This window comes from Protopterus annectens, chromosome 1.part0, assembly GCF_019279795.1.
Source record: "Protopterus annectens isolate FY-2018-M chromosome 1.part0, PAN1.0, whole genome shotgun sequence".
Taxonomy (NCBI): Eukaryota; Metazoa; Chordata; order Ceratodontiformes; family Protopteridae; genus Protopterus; species Protopterus annectens.
The window spans coordinates 1,522,694,170-1,522,712,946 of NC_056725.1; positions in this window are offsets into that span (position 1 = coordinate 1,522,694,170).

The window sequence follows — 18,777 nt, forward strand, 5'->3', positions numbered from 1 at the left end:
GGAGTGTAAATCAGAAACTGCGCTCACTGGAAGAACTCCTTACCTTGGCAGATGTCCATGTCTGTGTAGTCACACAGACATGGTTCAAAGCCACAGAGAGCATGCTGGTTATGCAACGGTCCAATGCCTTGCACAAGTTCACACATCAAAACAAGTGTGAAAAAAAACAAAAGTGGAGGTGTATATATCTTAATTAAAGACAAATACACCATAAGACTGGTGAAAGAGTACTACTCTATAGCACTACTCCAATTCCACATAACTGTATGTAAAAACCCCTTCCATATCATTGATAGCTAAACGTTTCCCACCCTGAATCACAAGGACCACTCTCCCTACTTGGACCTGAGTCACTCACTAGACACTCACGGACCTTGGTCATGTCAGATTTTAACTATCCTTACATCAATTTGGAGTCATATATGCGCACAAACTCACTCACACTAAGGTTCCTGGACTTATTAGCATGCTGTGTAACAGATAGTGTGCACTTCCACAAGGGACTTGAATGTCCTAGACTTAGTACTGACCAACATAGTGGTTCTCTGTACTAACCCCTGTGTGTTGGCCTCCACTGGTCAAGTCAGATCACAATTCAGTCTTGTTCACATTCATAATCATACCTGACACCCCCTAAAGAGCATAAAGGATGAAGAATTTCTCCTAAGCAAACTATAGGCTCCTAACTGATGCCATAAAGAGTTGCAAGCCACCTGCTACCACTGTCAACAATGACTGTTATACTGAGGTGTACACAAAATGCCTGTATAAATAGCTGCACAAATGTATAGCATTGGCTGAATGTGAATGGACCAAAACAAGTTCCTCACAGAAAACAAGCCACCCTAGTGGGCATCAAGCATTCATAGGTTATATAACAAGTGGACGAAAGTAATGTCTAAGAACAAGAAGGAACTGACTCAGCAAAGGAAGGACACCATCCACAGCTTGAACAGGGACATTTCATATCTTGAAAAGTCCTCTAAAGCCGCGGACAAAGCTAAAGTAGCATCCCTAGCTAAATATAATCAGGATGCATTCTTTAGATATCAGGCATCTAAAAGTGAAGGCCCAACTTTGAGACCAGCTAGTAGTGGACAGTACGGATCCTGAGGACATCGCCAACCTGCCATCAGAGAGTTTGGGGTGAACTTTGCCCCCCCATCCCCACCAGACATACTCCAAAGCATACCTGTCACCGGTCATCTATCTAGTAACTTCCTATGACCCTAAGGTGACATTTGCCTAGTCTCCAGGCCAATGTCTGATCCTGGCCAGTTGGGATGGTTGGAGATGCAATAATCTGGTATAGGTGATTGCATTAGCATTGTCTGAGCATATGGTGATGACAGTGCCCTGCATGCTGGTATAAAAGGATCTCATCAAATAACATCTGTTACACACACACACACACAAAGTTGACTGCAGTGAGAACAGAAACCTCACCTATATAAGCACACAGACTACAGAACACAGTACTGTAACCAAGTGCCATGACACATGTCTGACTTTTACATGTCTGCATGTCACCTTATATTGGATTACATTAGCAGGTCATGTGAGAGGCAAGAGGTTGGAAGGGCTGCATGAAATGGATGTGTGCACTCCTGCAAGTAGGAAAAGACTAGCAAGCTATTCCATTGGAGAAGTAACTGTAGGATAGCAAATCTAATCTGCTGAGTAGAGACAAACACACACACAACTGACTGCAGTGAGAACAGAACCGTTACCTAAGTATACAGACCATAGAACTCAATACTTTATGCAAGTTCCATGGTACAAGTCTGACTCATAGGTGACATTATAGTAGATGATATCAGCAGGCCATGTGAGTGACAACAGGTTGTGTGGCCTGCATTGGCTCGTATGATGTCATTACAGTGTGTCTTAGATGTGTTGAAGTCTAGCTGTGTAAAAACACAAGTATCCATATTGAGTATAGTTGGATGTTTGAGTTTAGCAGAGCAAAGCTGTCAACACCACTGACTGATCCTGTCCATGAGGGAGCACACATTATATATTGCACTTTATAATGGTGTTAATATATGTGTGTAAAATATACTAAATCCTAGGGTTTTATTGCTTGGTGGGGTGGAAAACACATGTATGTATTGTGAATATATGATATATACTGAGAATTTGTCCTGAAAAACTGATCATATATACAGAAGAATAGCTGTATTTGGACTGTCACTTTCAGAGAGAGAGGTGCCAGCAATGTAATCATGTTGTATAGCTAATTGGACCAAATTTAGTATGTCAAGTAGACATGTGTGTGACATGTAGAGCTATGTATGGGACACCTTTTTTTGGAACAAGTTTTTTTTGAAGATAGAGGGGAATGTTGGGACACAGTTATGTCAGCAGCAGCTAATCTGGCAAGGTGAGGAAGCAGTTAATGACAGACAGGACATACAAGAAAAGAGACAGGGACTGTGAATAATACAAGAGGTGGGTGAACCCTATAGTTGGGGTAATTCAGTGTGTCAGACAACATCTTTATAGATGATGACATCAGCAGTGTCTGTTGGGGACAGGATAACAGTGTCCCACAGGAGGTGGGCCTTGCAAACCGATGGATGTCAAGTTTGTCACAGTGAGAACTGAGTCCTCACCCACTGGGCTGTCATCACTGTCACATCACTGTGTTGATGGTTGCAGTGTCTGACATCTGCATCTCCTTGTGTTATTCAGTACAATGATGGAGAGCAGTGTCTCCATCTGGTGTATGCATAAGGCCACAGTATGGCACACAATCCTACTTACCATCGCTCACAGTTCTTCTTGGGTGATAAAATCACCCCTTGTACCACTGCTCCTAAAGGGAATCACAGGCCTGTCCTCCAGGGTAGAAGTACATGAGGGGTCAGGTAGTGCATAGACAGCACAAGAGGTGCTACCAGGTTTGGTTCAGACATGCTGGGCCTTGGTACTGTAGTCAGGAGAGTGGAGACAGGTGGATCCCGTGGGCCAGGTCTACCCTGCTGTGCTGTGGAAGGAAAGAAAAAAAACAGAAAATAAGGGCTAGAGTTAGACATTGCACAAGTTGTCTTATTTGCTTGTTTAGGCTGAGGAGTGTGGTCTTCCAGTTCTGGATTCTCAGTTTTGTATTTGTATACAGCAGCTCCATTTGCTTGCTGCATAACCTACTTAATGGCAGACTTGAGTCTGTCCAGGACAAGATAACAGTGCCCCAAAGGCTGCTGTAAAGTCTAGCAACAGCTCTCACACAAACACACACACACACACACACACACACACACACACACACACACACACACACACACACACACACCAACCTCCCATTTGACTGGCGTAAGAATAGAACTCCTACCTATTTAAGTACACAGACTACAGAACACAGTACTTATCACACATGCCATGGCACAAGTTTGATTTTAACAAGACTGCAGGTGAATTTATAGTAGATGACATCTGCAGGCCATGTGGGAGAAAAAAAGTTGGCAGGACTGCATGAAATGAATTTGTAGACTTGTGCAAGTCTTAAAAAATGTCAAGCCATGTCTTTGGAGAAGTAACTGTGGGATACACACTTCTGCTCTTCTGTGTAGACACACACACACACACACATACACGCACACACAGACACAGAAACACACACACAGTTGACTGTAGTGAGAATAGAACTCCTACCTACGTAATAACACAGACTACAGAGCACAATACTTATTGCACATGCCACATCACAAGTCTGATTTTGTTAGGACTGCAGGTGAACTTAGAGTAGAGGACATCGGCAGGCCATGTTTGAGACAAGAGGTTGGGAGGCATACATAGGTACATTGCTTCATAGTGTCATCTGAGGCTAGTAGCCTAATAGCAGAAGGCTGTTTGGAAGCCTAGGTGTGTAACAACACACGTACCCTGATTGAGCATACTTGGCTGTTTGAGTTTTGCAGAACAAGGCTGTGAGCACTACCAAGTGGCCCTGTCCATGAGTGAGCACACAACATTATGTATAACATTTTGTATTGTGGTTGATACAGGTTGTGTGGAAAAGGTAATGAGACCCAGGGCTGTAGTGTTTGTCTGGTGTGGTTTAGGAGGGTATGAATCTATTACTATTATCATCATAACATATATTATTACCATTTGTTTTATATATATATATATATATATATATATATATATATATATATATACACACACATATATATATATATATATATATATATATATATATTATACTATATTATATTATATTATGCAATATTATATTATATTATATAATATAATATATATTATATTATATTATATTATATTATATATATATTTATATATTATATAATATTATCTTCTTCTTCTTCTTTCGGCTTTTTCCCGGTTAGGGGTCGCCACAGCAGATCACCTTGTCCGCACATTGAATGGCAGTGGAGTTTTACGGTGTCGAGTTGCCAGCCCGGCGCCCAACCTTCCACAGAAGGCACACTCACACGCACACCTAGGGCCAATTTAGAGTGTCCAATCCACCTGCAGCATGTCTTTGGGATGTGGGAGGAAACCGGAGCACCCGGAGGAAACCCACGCGACCACAGGGAGGACATGCAGACTCCGCACAGAAGGCACCCCAGCCAAGGATCGAACCAGAGAACCTCTTGCTGTGAGGCAGCAATGCTAACCACTGCACCACCGTGGCCGCCCATATTATATAATATTATATTATATAATATTATATTACATAATATTATATTATATAATATTATATTATATAATATTATATTACATAATATTATATTATATAATATTATATTATATAATATTATATAATATAATTGTTTGCGTCTTTTGGCTTTTCCCAGTTAGGGGTCGCCACAGCGGAACTCCGGTCCGCTAATGACTGGCAGTAGAGTTTTGCGTGCTGGCTTGCCGGGCCTAATGCACATCCTTCAACGAAGGAATGCCCATTCACGCATGTCACCACACAGAAGACGCTCTAACTGAGAATTGAATGGGCAACGTCTAACTGTGAGGCAACAACGCTACCGCAGCACCACCACTGCAGTCTTATAATAGTATATTATATAATATTATATTATATAACATAATATTATATTATATTATATAATATTATAGTATATAATATTATATTATTTTATATAATATTATATTATATTATATAATATTATATTATATATTGTATTATATAATATTATATTATATATATTATATATATATATATATATATATATATATATATCTTGGCCTAGGCCTACTGTCACAGCACCAGCATCATTGGCTTCAGCCTCTAACACATGCAGATGGAGAATAGCTGCAGCAGTCTCTAGCATTGTGTCAGTTGGTATGGAGAAATAAAGGAAAAACTGGAATGGATGCTACATGGATACTTTATACATTGTTGAATAGCTCCACGGTGTTGGATTGGTTGATTAACATGCAATTTGCCTGCTTACACTATAAACAGCAACTATTAAACACACCTCCTGCTTGCTCATTAGTGCAGTACGCACACCTCCACATACATTCACGCAGACATGCACCTCTGCACACCTTCACATAAATAAGATAAACCATAGGCTAAACTGATATTTCTGCCATTCAAGGGATATTGCACAAACATGCACCATAAAAAAAGTGAATGAAAGGTTGCACACCCTGGAGTCAAACCTATGAATATCTATATTCTAGCTCTTACACATGCATGTGATCCCACAGGAATAGTTACATAACAACACAGAGAAACCTGCCATTCATTCCTCTGTTTCTTGTGGCTGAGCTAAGCACTGTATCAATCAAACAAGGATAAAAATTAAAAAATAAATTTTACATTAATGCAGAAAGATCTGATACATTTTAATGTAAAATAAAGAGGATGACACAGAACATAGGAATTGTGCACTGCTTACATGCACTGTCACCTTTCACCGCCCTAAATGTTCACCTCTGCAAGTGTAATCGAACACCCCCCTGATGTCAGCATTCACTGTTGCCATGCATTCAACATGAGCACTGTGGATGTGCCTACATGAAGTGAACATCCCTACATGGTTTCTCTTTTTTGTGAATAAACAATTCTAATGAGTTTTGACTTCATTTACATCTTCACCATGCTGACAGCCTGGAATCTACATGGTTAGTAACTGGGAAGCAGGAAAACTGCATGGGAGCCCAATGCTGTAACAGAGGAATATTGTAGTCCATCAGCTACATCCTGCATATGCTTACATTACAGTATACTCTCTCTCATGGAGTTTTGCACATTTTAGCAGCCTGCATTACTTACAGGTATAGTCTTCATTTGGGAGTGGGTGATCAAAGCTGCATTTATGTCATGGCACTTAAAACGGAATTATTATGATTGTTACACTGATTTTTCTCACATCCACCCTGTATAATTAGGTTAGATTATGTGTAGTGTTACATGTTAAGGGCAATTCTGTACAAATGTAAGAGCTTTTACTTGCTCTTGTTTCTGTGCAGACTCATTTCTGAGGCTGTATTTGTAAAGTTTTGGAATACATGACTAACATGAACACGAAGTCTACACGGTTGCTTTAGAGGTTGTTGAATCCTTCCACCGTGTTGATTTGCTTCATTAGCATAAAATTTAGCTACTTATGCTGTAATTTGCATGACATGAAAGTTTCCATATTTGTGTGCAAGTGCACTTCTGCATGCTGCCACACAGAGTTTACTGAATTTAAAAGTTTTCACACCCATGTGAACATCAAGCTACAATGTGCATGCAGTAAAAATTATTATGTAAGCTTTATTGAATGCCCCTGGTGAATGTGTTGTTGTAGACAAAGTCTTATCAGTTAGAAATGTGCCAGTAGTTTGAATGCTGATGTGGAGAAGATGTGATTGAACTCCAGTTCAGTACTGGAGCTGAATAACCCCAGTGTGCCACCTCAGTGTCATATAAATGCCACAGTAATGTCTTATTGAGACTAATGAAGGATGTGCCATCAAGATGAAGTGATGAAAATCTAAGGCTGCTTTCGCAAAACAATGCAAACAATGTGTTTCACAACATTTTCACACCAGCTGATTAAAAAAAATATGTACAACTGAATGGAATTGAAAAATAGCTTTCTTTACTCAATCCCAACTGTTTTCAGCATTAAAATGCAATTAACTATAATGTAGCCTCCAAAAGACATCATGCCTCATGAATGGATAACAGTACCCATCATCCCTCTAAACAAAGGAGGGTCATCTACAGACCCTAGAAACTACAGACACATAAGTCTCACTAGTCTCATATGCAAAGACATGGAAAGAATTTTAATGCAAACGATCAATGATTACATAGGATATCACTGGACCCAAACCAGTTTGGTTTCCTCAAGGGCAGGTCATGCCTATCAACTTGGAGGACTTCTTTGAGAAGATCAAGAAAGTAATGGATGAGGGGGGAAATGGTTCACGCTGCCTATTGTGACCTGGCCAAGGCATTTGACAACATACCTCACTTGGTTATTGTTGACAGACTCAAGGGATTAAGTATAAAACCCTCTGTTACCCAGTGGATAACAAGCTGGCTCACAGACAGGACCCAGGAAGTTAGAATTGGGGAGTCCACCTCTACAAAGAGGCCAGGTACAAGTGGAGTCCCTCAGGGGTTGGTCCTGGGACTGCTCTGTTTTGGCATTTACTTCTCTGAAGTCAAGACCCATATCAGTGGCATCTGCCTGACCCAATTTGCAGATGATTGCAAATTAGGATCAGTCATATAATCCCCCTACTGATACATAACTTCTCCAGGAAGGGATGACACAGGCAAACAACTGGTGTCAGAGCCATGGACTAAAACTACATGCCAAGAAATACATAATAGTATCCTTCAGGAAGTCATTTGCCCATGGTAACTATCATATTGACAACACACCCCTAAGAGTTGACCCAGTAGTCAGGGACTTGAGGACACACTTAGACAGTAATCTAGTCTTTTCCTGTCACATTTCTACAGTAGTGATGAAATAATTTTGTGTTGTGCAACTTATAAACAAAGGTATGGCATTTTGGTCCAAGGAAGTCATTGTTCTAGTGTATTTGGCATTCATCAGACCTATCATTGAGTATAATGCCCCCTTTGGTATGTACCTGACCAGGCATATCCAACAATTGGAACATCCAAAGAGGTTCCTCACTAAAAGAATACAGGGTGTAAGTAACATGTCCTATGCAGACTGCCTCAAGGCCCTATCCCTGTATTCTGTCTGCTACAGGGGATTGAGAGGAGATCTGTGCCTGACATACAAGGCATTGTCAGACCCCATGCTGATGGACCTCCTGCATGTCTGCAAAACAAACAGCACCAGAATTACCCATTCTAAAGACATAAACCTTGCATGTGATATAAATAGGACCTGCTGGAGAGACAAGTATGTATCCCAGAGACCACTTCTTCTCTAAAAAATGCTACTCATCCATATGAAGCAGAGTTCTTCCCTAACCCAATTCAACTGTAACTTGGACAAAAAGTCATCCCTGGTTTAGCACCTATGTCTCTAATGGACAAAGGTGGCCTGTAAATGGTTCACTGTCAAGCCCGTGCTTGTATCATGCCATCCCTAACACTAACCTCATCCAATATGCTGACGATTCGACAATAGTCTGCTCTGCCACCTCCACTTCCTGATTAATAAAATTAACCCAAGATGCCTTCTCTTCTACTGAAAAATGGATGCTAGATAACAATTTAGCACTAAATGCAAACAAAACTAAACTAATGATATTTCTCCCTTCCAAAACCACCACCCTAGACAAAAACTCATTCTCTTTCACCAGTAACATTTTTCAGAAATCTTATCTTTTCCTACTTTCTTTGAAAAACATTGTATACATTTAACAAAGCTTAGGGGACTAATGTCTTTGCAATTTGTTAAACATTTGGGAGTTAAATTTTCTCTCACAATATATAACTATTTTCATAATAATGGTTATGAAACATGGATGTCTATTCTCACTGATGTAAAAAGGTGGCAGTCTAGCTTCTATTCTTTTTTAATCTAGAATTGCAATTATCAAAATTAATGCTTTTTCCCAGAGTTTTATTTTATTTTACTTCTTCTATTCGCAAGATCCCCAAGTCATTTTTCAATAATATAACTTCAAATCACTCATAATTTTTCTGATACCCTAAACATTTCAGAATATCATATTCCAAACTAACTTGTCCAAAGCAGCAAGAGGGTAGGAGTTTTCCTGATTTCTATGTGTATTACTTAATTATAAGGTCTTGTAGGCTATTCAGAGCCATACAGTCTGATCCCAATATGAATATTCAAAGCTATACTTGGCTATGTATTTGGCATAGATATATCAAAGCAATAAAATATAACTCTAGAGCTGTTTCATTTCTTAAAACTAAAGATATTAAGAAGTTAAAAATAAATAAGCTGATTAAACAACATATAGAACATTTTCAAAAACTAACACAATGTTTTAACTTGGACAAGTGCATCTTTAATATTTCAATGCACTCACAACAATAACAATATATGGACTGATCATAGCTTTTCATTTGCAAAATAAATTCACAGTTCATCTCAAATTGGCAAAGATTTAATAACAGTAACTTACAACATTTTAAAGGTTTTTACTAATTATAAAAATGAAGATTGTCTGAAAGCATAATTGTTTAAAATAAGCTCTTTATTTTTGCCCAAAACACATATCCTTATCTTATAAAATCCATATGAGGCTGAAATTTTGTAATGTATTCTTACTTGCAAATTCATTCACTATTCATAATCTTTCTCTAATGCCCACTGAAATTTCAAAACGTGTGATAGCCTTGAGTCTAAAACATTCTGTTTAAAAAAAAACATACTGCATCTCGATCATGGTATTTAGTAATGCTTATATCATCACAGTGTGCAAAGCATTGTTTAATAATTTATCAGATATTTGCTGTTTGTGCAGTAAACCTAAAGCTGATTTATTATGCATAGTATGGTTAGACAAACTCGCCAAACAACTACAGACAACAAACATAAACACAGTAACTTTCTGAAACTGAAACCCATTTCCTGGCAATTTGCCTTGCTACACTTGCCATACAAAGATATAGAAGTACTGCATCTAAAATCATTAATTATCATTTTTGCCTTGGCCAAATTTTACATAACCAAAGACAGTGTTAATTATCTACACTATCATAGTCAGAGTTCATTTTAGAAGTATCTAAGTATTATAAAACTATCAAATTAGCTTCTAAACACAAATCTGAATTCCAAATCTGACTTAAAGCATGTGATTTAGTTTTGACCATTTTAAAATAAAAGAATGTATTTGTATTTGAAGATATTGTTATATAATCTCAGAACTAAGTTATATGCTGATTGTGTAAATGTAAATAGTGTATATAGTATGTATAGAGTTGTTTACAATTTAGTTGTTTTGTTACTTATTGTTGGTTTGACTTTCCATTTCATTGTTTAATCTTTTTTACTATATCTCTGGTTAAATTGTAACCTTGTTAAAAATAAATAAATATGATTTAGAGAGAAAAAAATAGATTTCTTTAAGAACTGATAATTGTGGGGTACTGCTTTAGAAAATAACATTGAAATAACAACTTCTATAGAAAATACTTCTGAATGTAGACAAGATACTGTTGATCAAAACTACATATGTAGTGAATCAAGCAAAGACAAAAATGAAATATAATTAACTAACCAAATGTTAATGAATGAATTATCAGGATAATTACCTTTTAAGTGCAGAAACCATGTGAGTGTAAAAAAGAAGGGTTTAGCTACTGGTAACAGGGCATACTATTTTGTGTTGGCTTTGTTAAGTACAGCAGGATAGTATGCAAATGAACAAAGCCAGAAAGGACTTTATGGGACAAAATAGCTTTGCAGCAATAAACACTACTGTTTTACAATCAGTGCAGCAATTAGGATGGCACCTGTATCATTTTTCATGAATGCATTCAGCAATAAAGCTGTAGTTCTGACGGACATGGCACTGCTCCAGACTTTCAGTTTCATTCACAATATATATCCACTTCAGCTGAGCTATTTAATTAAAAAATGCTATTTATTCTTCAGTCACAGCACAGAAGGAACACTACAGTTAGAGACTCACTACACCGTGCATTTCTGGGAAGAATAACATTGGCTCATATTCTGACCACGTAATTTGACTTGTGTGATTAGTGGATAATTCTGCAAGACTGATTCCTTACAGTTGAATTTCACAGATAGAGTAATAAGAATCTTTTGTTATCAATACAAATGGATGCATCTCTAGGTTGCTACAGTGGCAAATGTATTAAGGTGAGGCAAAAAGTAGATTCAGAAAAATGGACACTGGATGTTTGAGAAGTACTCAGCACAGATCTAAAATCTGCAACTTTACCTTGATCAGCTTGTATAGGATATATTTCTTTTTTTACTTATTTACTTCTTTATTTACTTAATTACTTACTGTATCTGAAAACAAGAGATGTACATAAATGTTAACTTTGTAGTGCATTAGATATATGGCACTTCAGGTAGTGCAGTTCAACGTTTCCCCCCAGAGCTGAAAATGAAAGTAGTATAGGTCTGTTGTTGTCAGAAGCAATGATTGTCTAACACATAATACACTTACTTTAAGCCTACTAAATATCAGTCAGCTGAGATTGCACATATCGCAGCTCTAGAGCTCTACATTCCGTTCATTACCATATATGTAGTGATGATTCAAGGTTTCTGACCTAAAATAAGAAATATTACTAACACATTTTTAGTCAAAACAGTAGTCTCAGAGCTCAATGTGATGTATTTATGTAATGCATTTATACCATAAAAAATACTAAAACAACCACACAGCAATAGAGATGAATAATCCAAATACAACAGCCAGGAGCCGAAAAAAAAAAACAAATATTTATCCAGCACTTTGGCAAAGCCTTCAAGGAGTACATAAAACAAAAGAACAGCACACTTGTTTAAATACACACAATTATACATCAATTAACCAATAAAAAACAATTAATTTCAATTTGGATACCATAAAAAATACATCTGCAATCGAAGCATTCAGCACTCTGGTGTTAACAGCCTGAACAGCAAGTTTTACAGTAAGTACTGTGATTTAAAAGAGGATTATATAGCCAGATAAAAGTCAGTCTTCACAGTACGTTCTTTCCTGTCTTAACACAAATTCCTGTTTGAATGTTAAACAGACACAAGGAACAAGTATTCCATTTTGTTTCATTAATGGCTCTGCCAAATGTGCAGTTATCACACAGCTGCTATTTTAGTTTAAGATACAGAGCAAAAAATGAGAATGGGCTATAAGCAAGCAGTTCATGCACAAGCAATGTTTAACACCAGTCTCATTAATTTACAAAATTATTCCTATGTGGTAACATAGAAAAATTACCACAATTAGAGAAGCACTACACTATGTATTTCTGGAGAGGCTTAATTTGGCTCATATGCTGATCACAGAACTTGACTTGTGTGGTTAGTAGACACTTCTAGAAACATTATCAAACTGATTAACAACAGGGCTGAGTTTCAGATTTAGGTGATAAGTTCCTCTCAAATGGATACAGGAATATGAATCTTATGTCACATAGATTCAGGAACATGAATCTTATGTTAAAAGAATGATCAGACTTTTTTGGGTTGCTATAGCAGCATGTTTGTATTTCAGATGAGTTAAATTTGTGCTTACCAAAACGAGGCAGCACATCTCTGAATGTAGACAAGATTCTGTTGATACCTTTGTGACTGAACTGAATTACAGAGCTGAACACTTTGAGCTTGATTAGTTGCATGATTCATTGCCAACAGACTGAATTATTTGTGGTATTCTGAACGACAAAGACATGAGCTAAACTGTTGCCACAACCAAAATCAGCTTTTGATAAAGTATGTGTGTGAATCCATGTAGGGCAGCAGAACTGACAAGTATGTAAATGAAAAAGCTTGCTAAGGATCTGGATCCATGTAAAATTTGCAATGAAGTCAAACTCAGCTAATACCAAATGAGAATAATTCTGTCAGTGCAAAGTAAAATTGATAAACATTCTACAAATAATACAAATAGTATGACAGCTAAGAGATCCATTGCTATGTATGAATATGATGATTCAGTTAAAACAGAAAACTGTTTAGTTCAACAGCTGACATTTTACTCAAGGTGTGTTTATCAACATGACAAGCCATTTCCAGAACTTAATAAAAATTCGGGAAGGATATGGGTTGTCTAACTGTTCTCAAGTCTTCAAGTCTAGAGAAAAAACACAGGGCAGTAGAATGTTTCTGTAAGAGACTAATCAAACTAAAGTAATGATTGTGCAGTTGTTGACGTAAATAACTTCTTGTTTGACACACAAAAATCTGATGGATAAAATTTGTTTGTGAATGCAGTTGACATGTTGGTATGACTGTATGCACTATCTCTTTACCAAGCATGAAAACCTATTAGTTTTGTCAGTATGTAAAACTGACTAGACAGAGACATTGTTTATTAGTTTATTACCCGAAAAGAATGCAGTTTTCAGAGAACTGAATTTAAAAGGTCTATTGCCAGTGTTTAAACTTTGTTGCTGTTGGTTGCTGGCTGAAACTCAAGGGTCAGAAAAAACTTTGGGCATAAAACAAACAGTATAAATTAATGTTTTACATTGTGTCAGTACAACAACCAATTATCATGGAAAGATTAGCCTTTAAGCAATTGGGTATGCTAAAGTGAATTCACAATGTACAGATGCAAGATGATTTGCATACCCACAGTGACCACAGATCCATAGATTTATAGATATTCCAAGGCTATTGAGTCTTAGAACAATTTATGCTTTGCCAGAACCCTCCTTCAGGCTACACTTGCTTTCTCCATACAAGTCAGTCCTGGAGTAAATTTGTGAATGGCCATCCAGTCATCTGGTTTATATTTAAAGGAATGTAGACAGTTGTAGTGCTTAACATTCAGGGGAAGACAATTCCTGAGGTTAGAGAAGAGTTGGGTTATAAACCTGTCAGTCTCTGTGTTTAATAGTGGTGGAATCACTGGAATTGTGGAGCTAAAGGAGGTGGACAGCTGGGTCTATAATGGTGTGGTAATTGAAATCACATGTGTAAGAGTATTCTGAAAAATGATTTCAGTGGATCATGTCCTTGTCTGTTTACAATCTTTAAAGTTTTAGGTAAGTTCCCTTTCCTTTGCCAGTGCATTATATTTGTGCAACCAAAATGATTACATACACACAAGTATTTCTGCAATATAACTTCATCACTATATAGCTTCCAGACATTTAAAGCAATTGAGATCATTCCCATCAGTAATATACTCACAAGATACTGAGCTGATGATCTTATTTGCAGAATGGGACCTATTTGACCATACCCACCCTATCACTTCTACATTTGGCCACTCCAGTGTTAAACATCTCTTTATAACACTCCTACCTGACATCATGTCCTGTATATTTATGGCGTCATTAACAGTTCACTCCCCCACCACTTAGCAATCCATCTGCTCCTACAGTAAAGCCTGTCTCTTAAAGACAGCCAGTAGTCTTTTAAGTTAAGCAGAGCTCTGGCTAAAGACTGCGGTACATTTGTTTAAAGGCCAGAAGGAAGTTAACTGCTTTCCTCCATACACTTTACTTATAATCACTGTACTTCTGATTCAAGAGAAGGTAGTTATGCAACCAAAAACACCACATCAATTATAAAAGTACATTACATGAAAATGGGCAATTATCAAAATATAATATGACCAACAGCACGTGTTGCCTCAAATACCGAAGTAGCAATATATACATCTATCAGTTTCTTCAAGGACTGCATTCCTAAATCTAACATGCAGAAGGCTATTCCAGCAATTTCAAGTTTTCTGTTTCTTTGTATTTCTTTACCTGGGAAAGTCTGACTGGAATGAAACCCCTTTTCATTGGAGGCTCTGGGAGAAAAGCCCCATTATTCTGTAGTTCAAAAACTCTTAATTATTAAAGTATTTCTAATGAAAAACTCTATGTAGAAGAATTAACATTGCTGTAAATTATGAAAGTTTGTAATATACAGTGCAATTACTGCAGAACTCAAACATTTTACAAGTTTTACTTTATAAAAACATTTCTCATGAAAGTATTCTACAGTAGTAGTAGTAACATTAGCATCAGAAGGAAGTAACTTTGAAGACATTGGACTGAATTTGGTGTACTGTAAGTGAGTATGAGAAGTATGCGAGTATTAGAAAGGTTGTGTATATTTGAATATGAAGAATCTAGTACAGTAATATTGATGACTAACAGTGTCTATATATATATATATATATATATATATATATATATATATATATATATATATATTTGAGGCTTGTTTAATGTAAGAGATATGAGGGGAACATGTTCATATAGAAGGACCTGAGAAGAACATTAATTAGTTGACTATAGATATAAATATGAAAGTAAGACGAATTTGTAATGTTAGTGAGGCTAAATATACTGTAAAGGTAAAGATGGTTAATCGAGTGGTATGGCAGTAAACTACATCAGGGTAAAGTCCTAAAATGGCCACAAAAGACATAGTGAAAAGTAGGATTGAGTCTAAGACACTAGGAGATGAGGTTAATTATCCTAGTTGGCAGCAGTGACACTCATGGGATGAGAGAGACAATGACAATTAAGACAACTACCTCATCTCTATTACTTATATTTTGCCATAGAAAGACAAGCATATCTAAACCACATTCAAAGCAAACTAAAATAACTATTTTGAATTATGTTGATTCAAGACTAATCCCACTCTACTTTTATTTTAGTAGAAATGTAACATTTAAACAAGGTCTCTCCCTTTCATCTAACATATTACTCCTATATCCTTTGAAAAATACTCAGAGCTTTATCAAAAGTGTTAAGCCTGCACATCTGAGCAATATACAATTTTAAGAGAAGCTGGGTTATAAGACTGGGATGCTCTGTACAAATCAGTAACTCTGGTCATCATGAAGACTTGGTTAAAACTACAAATAATGACATTCCCCGGAATTCATGAAGCTTGCACCAGGTGCAGGCATAGCGTCGGCGATCTAATGCCAAATATGGCCACCGAGTGATTCAGGTACGAGCTGTTTCCACGTGCACTACCAGCGTATGCCACAGCTGTGCAGCTCCCGGCACATGTATGCTAATTACCCCATGCACAGCAGTGTACCATGCAAATGAAGGTATAGAGCGATTCATGAAGTGGCGCAGGTGTAGCGTAAGCATGCAGAAATGTAAACCAAAACAAGGTTTACATGTTTTCAAACATAAAATCGGAGCCATGACAGTGGACCAAACTTACGTATCATAATGTTAATATATGCCAATGGCTAAATATATAGCCAATGGCATAAAAAAACATGTGCAACACATAAAAAATAACATTTAATGTCATGGCCACACTAACACAAAGTAAAATCGCAGTGCATCGGGGAGCAAATGGGATCACAATGAAAATATATTTATATGTAATAAAACTGCAATGTAACACATTTCATGAATTCCCCATAATAGTCAATGGCAAGCATGCTACACCACAACCATGGCGCAAGGGTTGCTAAGGGTCTGTGACAGTGCTCTGTGTGGTAACTAGGAATTAGTAGTCAATGCCATGCAAATGAGACAAGTAATACTGAATCACAAAATCCCTGCCGGCATAAGAATGTACCTCACAGTGTAGCGGTACAATACTGAGGTGCGGCCTGGAGATAAACATGACATCAAGAGAGGGGTGCGCCACCTTAGCTGTAAGCACATTGGAGCATTGCTAATCCGGGTTGCCTGTTGCTATGCAAAGCCGCAGGATAGGGGTGTGGAAGTAGCCATAGCTTTGCTTAGCTGAGAGCACAAAAGGTAACCGAACATGCATGTGAACGTGGATGAAAACGCGCTTGAAACCTGGTAAACGGCTGTGCGCGGCGTCACCACAGCTGAAACAGGAAAGATATGGGAAGACAACAAGGAAATGCTGCAGCATGGTAATTGGAGTACAAATGAGTAATTAACACCTAGGAACTCACAGTGGGCAATTGACAACAGCTAACAAGGCTGCTAGCAGCTACCTGCAGAACAGGAAAGGGGAGGTGCCTTACTGCAAAGAAAAGAGAAGTCTCATAGCAGAACAAAGCAAACTTGCAGTAGATCAGCTACATAACACATTTCGCTACACAATCCTGGGTTGGGAAAGTACAAAACAAGAAAGCAGGCAGCTGGATGCTTGCTTGACAATGGGAGGGGAATCGAGTTGAAAAATGAAGTAAAGGGCAATAGATGAATCACAGCAGCCAAGCGTAAGTCAACACCAAAGGCCCCACAATAGCAGTACCTGCTGTAAAACCCATAATTAAGATACCCTGCAGCTGGAATTGCACATACACACCCAATTACACCAGCAGCATCCATTGCACAATAGTATAAAGTGTGAAAGCCCCACACACACACTTGTGTATTCCCAGACACTCTGCACCGTTGGTGTATACAGACGGGGAACTTTTAATATGTACATGTTAGGGTCTGCCATAACTTTGATTCACCAGCATGTGTTGGAGACTGACGGTGGTGTGGAGGATGATGCTGACAACCATCTCAGGCACCGGAGGAGGAGGAGAAGAGTGTTCAGACCCAGGGTAACTTGCCAGGGGCTACACGATCTGGAGATAGTAGAGAGTTACAGGGTGGACAGGGACACCATACAGCAACTTGTTGAGCTGTGCCGATCACACCTCAGAGCCAGAAATAACAGAGGGGAACCCATCCCAGTGGACACAAAAGTATGTGTAAGCTTGAGAATACTAGCCACAGGTACCTTACAAAGGCCAGCTGGGGATATCATGGGGATCTCACAGACATCAGCATCCAGGGTACTCCACCAGTTCCCAGATGCCATGTTACCACATGCCAATGAGCACATATACTTCCCTCGAATGCAGGAGGAGTTGGCCAGCAATATGCGTCTCTTCCACCGTGTGGCAGACTACTCAGAGGTACTGGGTGCAATAGACTGCATGCACATACACATCAAGACACCACCCGTTGAGCAGAGTAGGCACTACATAAACCACAAGGGATACCCCTCCATCAACTGCCAGGTTGTATGCAATGCCCAGGGCATTATCATGGATGTGTGTGCTGGCAGCCCAGGAAGCTATCATGACTCCCACATCTGGCATGCCTCACAGCTGTATCAGGTATTTGCCAGGGGGGACATCCCATATGGCCACCTGGTGGAAGATGCCGGCTATGCATTCGAACCATGGATGATGACTCCCATCAGAAATGCACACACACCCATGCAAGAACGCCATAACGAGGCACACGCAGAAACCAGAATCATCATAGGGCATGTGTTTGGGATGTTGAATTCACGGTTCCATTGCTTGGACATGTCTGGTGGAGCCTTGCAGTACTCTCCAGGCATGTGTGCCCACATCTTCATAGTTTGTGCCATGCTACACAATATGATCCTGTGGAAACAGCTGGAGCAGGGACAGAATGGTGAAGACGCTCACAGTCCACCACCATTGCCAAGGGCCCTACAGGCACAGAGGGACTAAGACCATGAACACTTTGTGCCAGCCCCAGTAGGCAGACAGAGGCATGCCCAGTATGTCCATGCCTTGGCAAAGAGGGAACATATAGCACACAGACTGACAGTGTAGGCACCTATGGACTGACACCCTTCTTCACCTGCACACACAGCAAAGATGGATGGCACACACACATGACCACCTATAAATTGTCATGTATAGGTGGTCTACTGTGTGCATCCTACATAGGCAGCCCTCAACTATTGTACACACAAC